The 12,762-nt window shown below is 38.8% G+C and overlaps 1 pseudogene; it reads right to left on the bottom strand.

The window, feature by feature from the left end:
• Window positions 1-3,804: 3,804 nt before the first annotated feature.
• LOC118631444 lies at window positions 3,805-11,430 on the bottom strand (annotated as a pseudogene).
• Between the last annotated feature and the right edge of the window lie 1,332 nt (window positions 11,431-12,762).

Below are 12,762 nucleotides of genomic sequence, written 5' to 3'. Positions count from 1 at the left end.
AAGGTGTGACTGATGTTTTACTTGCTACACTACAGTTTATAAAAATAATGGGACAAGAGTATAAAACAAATGTGATATATTATGTAAAAAGACTGTTATGAAAAAATACTGTTTTGTATATTTAAGTTTTAAACAATTTTTTAAAGGTTTTTTTTTTTTTAATTAATCCTTACCTGAGGATATTTTTCCATTAATTTTTAGATAGAGTGAAAGGGATGGGGAGAGAGAGAGAAAGAGAGACATCGATCCATGTGAGAGAGACACATCTATTGGTTGCCTCCCACATGACCCCAACCGGTGTCAGGGACAAACTGCAACCGAGGTACGTGCCCGTAGCGGGAACCAAACCCGGCTCTCTCTGGGCTGACGCTCTAACCATGAGCAAAACCAACCAGGGCCCATTTTAATTTTTAAAATATGAATTACTCATGATTTTACCACATTTTTGACTATATGAAATATTTTTATGACATAAAGAAAGTGACAAACTATAACTGGACTGCAAACACTGGCTTATAACCTACATTATTGTTTGTATATTTTATGTATATATGATAGGCAAAGAGAAAAGTGAACATACTATCATTGTAAAACTCAATGAATTTTCACAAACCAAGCACTGCTGTCATGACACAACATTCCCAGCACTGTGGTAATGTGCCCCACATGCTCTGAAGCCACTAGCCAACACCGCCAACACCCTCCCAAAGGTAACTACTACCCTGACTTCTAAACATCGTGCATTAGTTCTCGCTGTTTTTATATTTTGTATTAATAGAGTCATACATTAGCCACTTTTTGCGTGTTTGACTTCTTTCACTTACCATTGTTTGTGAGATTCATCTGTACCATTAAGTACAGTAGTATATCATTCATTCTCAATTTTGTATAGCATTCCATGTTGAGAACATATTATACTTTATCCATTCTGCTGTTGGTGGATTATCAAAATATTAGTTATTTCAAAAGAGAGGATTTAAGAGAAAGAATTGATTAGGTATGTGAGGACTGAAGAAGCAACAGGAGACATTAAGGTAATAGGAAGATAATAACTGCAGGAAGCAGTATAGAGCTTGCGGATTAAGAGAGGAGGTGCAGATGATTTCAGTCTAGGAGACCGAAGGATTAGTTCTGCAGAGCTGGCGTTGAGACATCCAAAGAGGAGTCACTGCTCAGCTGATGCTGGCTCCTCAAGACCTTGGAGGAGAAGCCCCTGCGGGGCGCCGATGGAGCTCTTATCCTTGAGGGGAATAAGGAGGCTATTTCTGGGAGTGTGGATAAAATTGGAAATTGCAGCCAGTTGCTAATGGCAGAGTGAAAAATAATTATTGAGGTGACGCTGACAAGAATAGGGAGCAAGACAGGTGGGAATCCAGGACTTTCTCCCTTTTCCAGCTTTTCAGTCTCTCTTTAGCTTAAACTAACATAGATTAATCTGACAAAGTAGAGATGAGATAGCATCTCAGAGTGGTTTTATTTGCATTTTCCTGACAACTAAGGAAGCTTAAGCACATTTTATAAATTTATATTCTATTTTGTAAACTATGTATTCATGTCTTTTGGTCATTTTTCCATTGGGTCGTCAGATTTTTTTTGTTATTTGAGTCTCATCATGACAACGCAGAGTACAGAATGGAGGTTTTGGAGCTGAGAAACGGTAACTGGAAACCAGAACATGTAATCCCTAGGTTTTGGAAATTTAGTTTATTACCAATCATGCTGATGTGAACATTCTAGAACAGGTATTTTGGTAAATATGTTTACATTTCTGTTGGGCTTATACCTAGGTGGGAACTGCTGGGTCAAAGACTATGCTTATGTTAAATTTTAGCAGATATTGCTATACCAATATATATAGTCTCACCAGCAGTATATTAAAGGTCCAGGTGATCCAATCTATTCTATCGTTTTAGCCATCAGTATGTATGTAATAGCATCTCAGAGTGGTTTTATTTGCATTTTCCTGACAACTAAGGAAGCTTAAGCACATTTTATAAATTTATTTGCTATTTTGATATTCTATTTTGTAAAATATGTATTCATGTCTTTTGGTCATTTTTCCATTGGGTCGTCAGATTTTTTTTGTTATTAACTTGCAGGTATTCTTTATATATTTGGGATACTAGTCCTTGTAAAATATATGCTTTGTGACTATCTTCTCTCACTCTGTGGATTGTCTTTTTACCCTTTTACTAATGTCTTTTGATGGAGAAAAGTTAATTTTATGATGATCCAGTTTCTGGAGCTGCAGTGGAGGTTATCTGCATCAAAGCTAGTCCTGCACCTACAGGCACAGTCACCCTAATGAGAAGTCCCCTTCCTCCATGATACTTAGAACATTAGTGATGAGGATCCTTGTTGAAGTTATCACAGTGTCCATTGATAAGTATATGACTGACAAACTGTGGATGCCCAGAAATACTTGGCAACTTTGTAGGGGACTGACTGATAGGGTAGCCCAATAAAATATTGAATGCCCAGTTAAATTTAAACTCCAGGCAAACAATGAAATTTTCTTTTAGTATCAATGTGTCCCATGCAATATTTGGTGCATGGTTATACTAAAAAAATTACCCACTGTTTAATGGGAAATATTTATACTAAAAGAAAAGTTAAAAAAAGTTATTTGTTGTTTGTCTGAAATTCAAATGCTACTGGGCATCACTTATTTATATTTGCCAAATGTGTCAGCCCTGGACAGCAGAAAAGAACAAAATCCAGTTAGGTGTGCATTATTACTGTTATTGAATCAATGGGCTGTTGAGCACATGGAATCAGGTCTTATATTGAACCTGCTGAGAACTCAGAGAATCCTTTGCAGGGTACTGTGGAAAATATAAGGTTCATGTTAAAGTCTTTTTTTTTTTTTTGGTTGTTGTTAATCCCCACCCAAGGATATTTTTTCATTGCTTTTAAGAGAGAGTGGGGAGGAAGGAGGGGAGAGAGAGAGAGAGAGACACTGATTGGTTGGCTCTTGCACACACCCCTACTGAGGCTGTGGATTGAACCTACAACAAGGTATGTGCCGTTGACCAGGAATCAAACTCATGACCCTTTCATCTGTGGGCCGATGCTTTAACCACCGAGCCACACTGGCCAGGGCTTATGTTGAAGTCTTCATGAAATTTATATTTAGCTGTGTGAATGTGGATAGAGTCATCAAAGTAACAAGTATTTCAAACTTCAGTAAGCCTGATGTAACTACTTACCTACCTAAGAGGTAGAAAGAATACATTCTTATTTTTAAGGTCACATTGGATATTTTTCTCCCAATCTTTTTGGAAAATAGTTGGGTTTGGATGGAGTATGAGTTTACCTCTTAACTATTTATAATGAACAGAAATCAAATCTAGAAAGTCTTTTTTATTGGTCCAGTTTGTAGCACTTAATGATTGAGTTTTATAAGCTGAAGTAATTGAAATTACTGAGAATATCCAAGATGAATGGAAACTAGGTTATTATCTTAATGTCATAACTACTCCTAAAAATTAGAGTACAAATTAGACTTACTTAGTTAAATTTGAAAAACCTCTTCACCATAAATTGGGTAATTTCAGGATAAACATTGCTTTGGAGATTACATTTTCTGTCTCTGCTCTTATTGATCATGCAAACCATAAAATATTTAAATACTCACTTTCTACCACAGTCTTTATGAGCTCCATACATACTTTAATTCTTTAAATAAAATTATATATTAGAATAAGTATTTGTACATACCCTACCACATTTTTAACGAAAGGATTGAGGTGATTATATCTGCATATTTTATGACTCATCATGTAGGCTCAGGCAGAGTTGGCATCAGCCTTGTTCATCAAAGCTGCTTGCAGAAAGTGGCAGAGTTGGAGTTGGGTTTCTAGGGCGAGGCAGCCGAAACTTTCTCTTGAAGTCCCAGCTCATTACTGGGGTCAGTCCAATTTCTGTTTTCATATTTTCTTTGTTGGTAAGTGGGGTCCCACTGGAGCTCTTCTCTACATCAGCTTTTCTAAGTAGTTTCTGCAGGTCTATTTCACTTTTACCAGGAGTAATGAAGACATTTGTAACTCAAGTTGGGCTTCAGGATAACATACTGCCAGTCAGAGATGAAACTAGTGAATTTCGTGCATTTGGTGATGGAACAAGCTTCATCCTTTCATCAAAACTCTGTTTTTAAAAAAATTTACAGTCAGTAAATCTTTAACTGTTATCTGCATTAGCATTTTTTTTTGAAATGATCCAGCCTGAAGCGCTGTAGTGAGATTGGATTTTTGGAGCAGCAAAGATGCTACAGGTGGTGCAGGTGAAGGCAGAGGCAGAGGCAGAGGCGGAGGTGGAGGGGCTGGAGGCCTAGGTGGAGGAGGAGGATGGCTGGCTGTGGTAGCATGGGGGGAAGTACTGCTCCAAGGGTGCCTAGAGCACAGGAAGGCACATTTGTAAGTTTACCAGTCATGCAACAGGTTTGACCACAGGTTGCACAGAAAGAATTTCTGAGTAGGTCTTCAGTGCTTCCTGGAGCTTGTATAACTCACTTTCCAAAATGCAAAACTGTTTTTTTTTTTAAGACTGTAAAGTTCTCAGTGACAGAACCAGGATGGAAAGATGGTGTCTTTCAACATTTCTAAACTCTGGGCTATGTAGTTCTGGCACCAGTTGCATATAGACTGTACTCTGTTTGTCCAAAGTTTAACTACATTTTTTTCTTTTCCAAATTATAAGAGAAAGTTACAGAGGTAGTAGAAGTGAGCCAGCTGGGCTGCGTAGGCTCAAGAAAGTTGTAGAAGCAAAAGAAAGGCCCCCTAGGCCCTGGCCATTCTGGCTCAGCAGTAGAGCGTTGGCCTTAGGCCCCAAGGGTTTCAAGTTTGATTCCAGGTCGAGGCATGTACCTGGGTTGCAGTTTGATTTCTGGCCCCAGCTGGGGTCATGTGGGAGGTAACATCCATGTTTCTCTCTTTCTCTCTCCCTCCCTCTCTCTCTCTCCCTCCCTCCTTTCCTCCCACTCTATAAAAATCAATGGAAAAATATTCTCGGTTGAGGATTAACAACAACAACAAAAATAGAGGCTCTTGGAGGTTAGTAGAAGGAAAGGCAAAGGTAATTGCCTGGGGAAGAGAGGAGGGGGCAGAGGAAGGGGAGGGGAGGTGAGGGCACTCTCCTTAGAGGGAGAGCCATACTGCATCTTTGATGCTGGGAAATTTGAAGTTCCGGGATGATTTTAGTCAGCTTCTGCCAAGTGGTATATCTGTTGAAGAAATAACCAGTTTTTCTTGTGAGGGTGGAGGAGGGGGAGGTGTAATTAGCTTGGAGTGAAAGTGAGAAGATTTTATTTTTTTAAATAATCTTTTTTGCTTTTGCCTTTAGCTTTTTTTTTTTTGACATTTGAATTTGGACATGATTTTAGTCTAAGAGTCTGGGGATTAAATGGAGTCCTCACTCTCAACACCAAACCAGTATTATATGAAATGTTGAAGGGTCTTCTTGAAGTAGAAGATAAAAAATATGAACAATAAAATGGCAATAAATACATATCTATCAACAATTGAATCAACAAACAAAATAAACAAGCAGAACAGAAACACACTCATAGATACAGAGAAATTTTTGTTGGTTGCCAGATGGGAGGGGGTTAGGAGGATGAGTGAAAAAGTGAAGGCATTAAGAAGCACAAATTGGTTAGATTGAGGAACCTCAAAGGAAGTGGGGGAGGGAGGCCGGAAGAGATAAACCAAAGAATTTATATGCATATATGCATAACCAATGGGCACAGACAACAGTGTGGAGAAGGCAGGAAGAGGGGGGTCAATGGAAGATAAAAGGGGGGACATCTGTAATACTTTCAACAATAAAGATTTAAAAAAAACCTTATGTAGAGGGACTAATCTAACCATGGTCTCTCCATAATTGCCCTTTAAAAATTTTGTGCCCTGGCTGGGTAGCTCAGTTGGTTAGAGCATCGCCCAATATTCTAAGGTTGCAGGTTCAATCCCCCCGTCAGGGCACATATGAGAATCAACCAATGAATGCATAAATAAGTAGAACAACCAATCCATTTTTCTCTCTTTCCAAAAAGTCAATAAATTTTTTTTTTTTAATTGTAACAATTTACTCTTTCATTTATAGTGTATGAGAAGGCCTATTTCCTTCCACTCATGCTGGGTTTTAGTTTTAAAAAGAATGCTAATTTGCCCTGGCCGATTTGGCTCAGCAGTGAGAGCATCAGCCTGCGGTACAGAGACACGCGGGTTCAGTTCCCGTTAAGAGCATGTACCTCGGTTGCGGTTTGTCCCTGGCCCTGGTTGGGTCGTGCGGGTGGCGACCACTCAGTGTGTCCCTTTCATGTCGATGTTTCTCTCTTTCTCTCTCTCCCTCCCACTCTATCTGAATAAAAAACAAAAAAAATGTCCTCTGGTGAGGATAAAAAAAAAGAATGCTAATTTGATAGACAAAATATGTAATTTACTCACTTTAATGTCATTTAAAAAATTATAAGGGAAATTAAGCATTTTTCATGTTTGTTGTTCATTATTTCTGCGAGTGGTCTATTCTTATCCTGTTGTCAATGGTTGTGTTTTGTTTATTTATTTATTGCCATTAAGAGAGTTTAAAATTTTAGGAAGTTAAACTTAGTTTACTTTTATGGCTTTTGTATTTGAAGTTATGCTTATAATGGCTATTCTCCTTTCAAGATTAAAACATAATCCTTCACTTTTTTTCTTTGTATTTTTTGGTTTCTGATTTGTTTTGTTTCATTTAAATCTTTGGTCTTAAACTTAAATTTATTTTGGGGTAAAGAGTTAAGTCACTCCTTGGGGAGCATTCAACAAAGCTACCAAAGGCCTCTTTGCTACCCTTAGCAACCCTGCTCTTCTCGGTAGTATTTCAGAGAGTGAAGATCTTATCAATTAGAAAGCGTTTCTATCTCCAGAGTAAGGATAAGACCACGAGTGAAATATCAGTCTCCTGAGGCTTTGATATTCTGTATTTGCTGTCTTATCACAAGGGTCGTCGTTGAAGCTCTTTTAACTCTATGAGTAGAATAAGAGTTTGAAAGCAGTCACACAGAATCTTGGGGATTTTCAGTCTGTAGACAAGTTCTCTTGGTCAGCATCTATGTTAAGGAAACTAGCAGGAAGCTGGACAGCTTAGAAATACAACCTCACTGTGCATTGGGTCAGGCTCAAAACTTCCTTTTAACCTTTTAATTATTTACTCAAAGATGAAAGTTCTGTTCAAATATGTTTTACTAAAAGGAACCATATTTCAGAGATTGATCTGTAGATTAGTTTGTATGAAAATGCCACAGGGCTAACCACGTGAAAATCTCCGCCTAGGCTTCTTACTTCAATGCAGATTTAAAAAATCAAGCAGTTACATCTAATTCCTTAAGACTTGCTTCTGTAAAAATGTTCTCGTGAGCATCTGTGGTAGAATGATTAAATAATGACCTAGTTTACCCAAAAAGAAGGTAAATGAGATACTATGACAAATAACTAGCTTATTATTCAAAATACTCTCCCTTCTTTCTTCTTATTTTTTGCAGTTTTCCTCCTTTGTGAAGACTTACTAAAGTATACTATCATCACAATTATTTTTATTATGTGCTCTTTCTGACTTCATTTATTACTCAGATCATGAGAGAATATAAACAGAGTCTCAGGTCTCAAATATATTGTAAGATTTAAAATACAAATGTTTCCTTGAGGACAGACAGTTTAGTATCATCTGTTGTTACTGGTCCAAAGTCCATGCACCTGATGCTGTGAAAGACCAAAACTCAAAACGTCAGAGTTTGGAATGAGGAAAGGTTTACCGATGGAGAAGCCACCAACTGAGAAGATGGGAGCTATAGCGGTGCCTCAAATCCACCTTAAGAAAGTACAAAGTTCAGGCTTCTTTTAGTTCAGGAGAAAGGGAAATGGGAGGAACTATTTTTGTAAAACTCAAGCTGAATTCTTCTAATGATTGACATATCTATAGGCAGGGCTCAGCTACTAGCCTGAAGACTATGGGAGCAAAGGAGGCTTGAACAAGCCTGAGTCAAAGAGAGACTGAGCATTTCATTCTGTTAAACTCTGCTTTAGTAATCTCTCCACAACATCCCTGAGTGAATCTTCAAAGCTATTCTTTCAGTGACAGTGAACTCACTGCCTTATAAGGTAGTCTGTGGCATTACTGGATAGTTTTTATTACAGAATATTTCTTATTTGGACATAAATGGACTCAAGTCCATGGGAGAATAATCCTGATGGTGAAAGGACCTGGAATCATATCTATAATATTATGATTTTTAAGAAATATAAATCTTCATCTACAGTGCCTGGCTCACAGTCCCCAGTCTCTTGAAATTTCCTAAGCTGTGAGTGTGACGATGGTGTCTTTGTTATATTAATGAGGTGGCTTTTGGAAAGCACCTAAGGATGGGGACCGATTGCCAGGAGACTCAACCATGGGACTAGAGGGATGGAAATTTTAGTCCTACCCCCAAAACTTTCACCTCCCAGGGAGAGAAGAGGGTTTAAAGATTGAAATAAATTGTCAAGGTCCAGTGATTTAACCAATCATACCTATGTAGTGAAGTTCCCACCCAAGAGGATGGGGTCCAGAGGGCTCCTGGGTTGGGAAACGGGCGGAGGTGCCGGGAGAGGGCATGGAAGTGTCATGTCCTTTCCGCATGTCTCACCCTGCGCGTCTCTTCCATCTCGCTGTTCCTGAGTACAGTGAGCCTTTTACAAGAAACTAGCGATCTAAGAAGTAACATGTTTCTCTGAGTCCTGTGAGCCATTCTAGAAAATTAACTGAAACCAAGGAGGGGGTTGTGGGGACCTCTGATTTACAGCCAGTTAGTTAGAAGTATAGGTAACAATGATGATGGCTCTCTGAGTTGGAGGGGGTTGTTGGAACCTCCAATCTGAAGTCAGTGATCAGAAGCACAGGCAGCCTGGGTTGGCGGCTGGCATTTGAAGAGTATATGTGTTGGCAGAGGGCAGTCTTGTAGGGCTGAACTCAACCTGTGGAATCTGATGTTATCTATGCAAAAAGTTCCCCCCAAATTAGTGCTTTAAAATAAGCATTTTATTATGCTCGAAGATTTTATGGACCAGGAATTTGGATAAGGCATAGTTCAAATGGCTTGTCTCTGCTCAGTCTGGGTCCTCAGTTGGGAAATGATGGCTGGGTTGATTCGAGGGCTAGACGTTGGTATCATTTGCAGGTGTCTTCCCTCATTTGTCAGTTAAGTCTATAGCGATGGCTTTGCAATACTTCCATATAGCCTCTCCTTGTTGCCTGGGCTTCCTCAGAGTATGGCAACCTCAGGATAATCCCCCTCATAGGGCATCAGGGGGTACCAAAGTTAATATCTCAGCAAACTAAGTGGGAGATGCATCACCTTTTCTGATCTAGCCTTGTAAATCATGCAGTGTCATTTCTTCCACATTCTATTGGTTAAAAGAGACACATACACACCAGTCAAGGGCAGGGGACAAAGATAAGTGTGTCAAAGATGACATATATACAATTGTTGGCTCTTTTTTTTTCTGGAGGGTGCATTTTTCCCCTTCTGCAAGAGGAGCTATGACTGCAGTAAACAAGTAATATTCCCATATCTGGCTGCTTTTGAGTCTCACTTTAGCCATAAGTTTCCGGCAATATACCTCTCACGTGTGCCCTCAGCTGCTCCGGGTTGAGCTCTCACATCCCAGGCTGTCTCTCTGTCCCAGGATCCACAGCTGGGTCCTAGGAGACAAACGCCTTTGCACACCATCACTGGAAGTGAAGCTCTTACCCAGTACAACCCTCTTTGATGTTTACAGTCAGACTGATCTAGTCACAGCTTTGCGTCTTTAGACTTCTTGCAGCAAAGGCAGGGTCCAGTTTCTGGTCTCCCAATCTTCAGGGGCTTTAAGCCAAATTCCTTGAGAGATTCACAGAAACCTCTCTTTCCTAGATTAAGGTGAGGGGAAGTATTTTTTTCTCCCTTTTCCTATCCTATACCCTCTATAATTTCCAGAACTCTCCCCAAAGACATTTTCTCTCTAGGTTTTCGCAGTTTCAACAGTGACGGAAATGGAGGTGGAAGATGGAGCAATGTTGGTAGAATCAGTCTCACGGTTCTTAAGATGTATTGCTTCAGTGGTCTAGCGACTCAGTTTAGACGTTGTCCTTAGACTTCAGGGCCACTGATGAAACTCCAAGACAACAAGTCCTATTTTCATATCTTGCTACCCTTCAGCCAAGATTAATCAAGCAGAAATGCCACTCCCCCATATCGGTGTTTAAGAAGTCCTAAAAACGATCAGTCAGGCTTACCCTAGTTTAGAGGAAGGATTTTTGGTAGCATTTCAAAGCCAACAAAGGTTGCAGGACATTTTGAGAGAAGTTTGTAAGAAGAAACTTGTGAAAGGAGTGTGGGTGACCTCTGTAATCCAAATGCTTGGCTTGTCTCCGCTAATCTACTCTTAACCGTGTGGTGAAGGAGCCATTCTAAGTGAAAATCTATTTGTATAATTCTCCTTTAATGCTTTCTATAGTTTCCCTACTAGATAAAGCCCCAGTTTTCATGGGAAGTAATTTTTAAAAAGTTTCTTGCAATATTTAAATATAATTTTAAAATAATGCGTGCAGCTTCAAAGGAATTTTACTTTTTGCCAAGGACAACTTGGGCTACATTCTTCCTCATCCTCATTGTCTCGCTCTAGTTTTATGTTCTATTTATGTTTCATTTCTTAGGATAACTTAAAGTAGCCTGGGTGGACTTGTCTATATAGGCACAGTGAATAGAGCCCATGATACTTTTAGGGGACCACAAAAATATTTTAACTTTAAGTTAAGAGGAAAAACTGAATATAATAATATTATTTAATAACTAATTCAGACTGGAGTATATATATATTTTTAATTTTATTTTATTTTTAATTTTATTTTTGTTACAGATGTTTCTCCTTTTTTACCTCATTGACACCCTCCTCCCCATCCCCCCCCACTCCGTCTCCAGCTTTGTTGTCCATGTCCATTGGAGCATGTTTGTTTTTATACCAAATCAGTCATAAAAAACAATTTATATGTATATATATTGTATGGAGGAAGAGACCCCGCAAGTAAAAGAGCCCAAAGCCCACAAAAGTTATAACACACTGAAAGTAGCTAGCTTTATAGCAAATAAACATTTCTTAACTGACAACCATATTAGAAATTCTTCAGAGTTTTTATGTTTGTGGGTTTGGTGATTCGTTTCATTTCTGGCTATGTTATGCAATTTACTGGTCATAAGTAAAAACTAATGTAGAGCATAAAATTCTGAGTAACATTTACTTGGACAATAAACAAGCCTTCAGATATTGACTTAGTATCTTAATTTGGTTTAGACTTTCCTTAACACAAGTTTTTTTCTATCTTAAACAAGTTGTTAAATTTATTATCGTTGGCTTTACCTTTATTTTTTACCAAAACCATGGCGCTATCTACTGGTAGTTTAAAGAACAGCTCTACATGCTTAGATAGGAAGCATGAGGGAATGTGATTTACAAAATGAAGAGAGACAACTCACACTACCCTCTTCTCTAGGTAATTCATGTCTGTTTTCTTGTCTGGGTCCCTTAAAAGTACGGTTTCTATCGAATTACAATGTCCAGACTCCAATCCTGATTTCTCTTAGATTTGTCTTTTCAACTGCTAATCGAAAAGGATGTCTTTTCAACCCCAGATGAAAATCATCGGCTATATTAAGGGTGCTATTAAACTATCTTCTTGGACAGTACCTTGTAGAGTTCAGGAAGTTCACCTCTGCCTGATCTCTTATAAGATGTTTGGTCTTTATTTCTACAAACTGCCTTCTGTGGCCACATCTTAGACTTTTTTTTCATTCTAATTTGCCTAGTTGTCATATTTGTTTCTAACTCTTTTTCTATAGAATATTTCTGACTGACCTATTTCTGGCTTTGGACCTTCTCCTTGACTATATTTTGCTCCCTGACCAGCTATTTCCTGCCATCAACTCTCACATACTGTATCCTTTTTAGGACCTAGACTCTCAGGTTGGAGAAGCCCTTGGTCTACCAGCTTATCAGAATCCCTGGGACCCTTGTGAGTTAAGAGTTCAGATACCCAGGTCTCTCCACATGGGATTTGATTTAGTCAGTATGCTGGAGGTCCTGGGAATCTACATTTTAATAAGTAGCTCAGGAGATTTCTTGTGCAGCTCTTGTGTTTGTAAACAACCAACCCCAAGACAGACTATGCTCCTCTGAGTATACAAAGCTCTGCATAAGGTAACCCAAGCCTATCCTTTGCTATCTCTACCTGTCATTCTTTGGCATGCACCATCTTTCCTGCTAGTTCTTTCTTTTCTTGCACCTTCCTAGCTAGTTAATTCCTTCCCCTCTTTTAAATCCCAGATTAAATATCATCTGCTCTTTGGAGATGTCTCTCACTCTCCTCCTGCCTTCCCTTTTCATTGAGCAAAAGTAGTTTCTCATCTGCACCACTACACATCAGTAAGAGCCCATTATCACATTGTTAGACTCACAGCCTGAATCTAGATATGTATGACATAGGAAACTTAGATAGCAACCGACATGCAAAAGATGATCCATGGAGCTCTTGCCTCAGAATCATCTTTGGTTGTGTGATCAGTGAAAGAGTTCTTTGCCATATCTATTGAATCAGAAACTAAGGATACAGTTTACAATTGGTTAAAAAATATGTGAGTCTCTTCTGTCCATTAAAGTTTGAGAACCACTGCTCTGTCAATAGCAGAAATTCAAGATATCAGCTGAAGTGGCAATC

Source organism: Molossus molossus, unplaced genomic scaffold (assembly GCF_014108415.1).
Source record: "Molossus molossus isolate mMolMol1 unplaced genomic scaffold, mMolMol1.p scaffold_m16_p_1, whole genome shotgun sequence".
In the NCBI taxonomy this organism is placed as follows: domain Eukaryota; kingdom Metazoa; phylum Chordata; class Mammalia; order Chiroptera; family Molossidae; genus Molossus; species Molossus molossus.
Note: the sequence above shows the minus strand (reverse complement) of the source record. Positions and strands in the feature narration are given on the sequence as shown.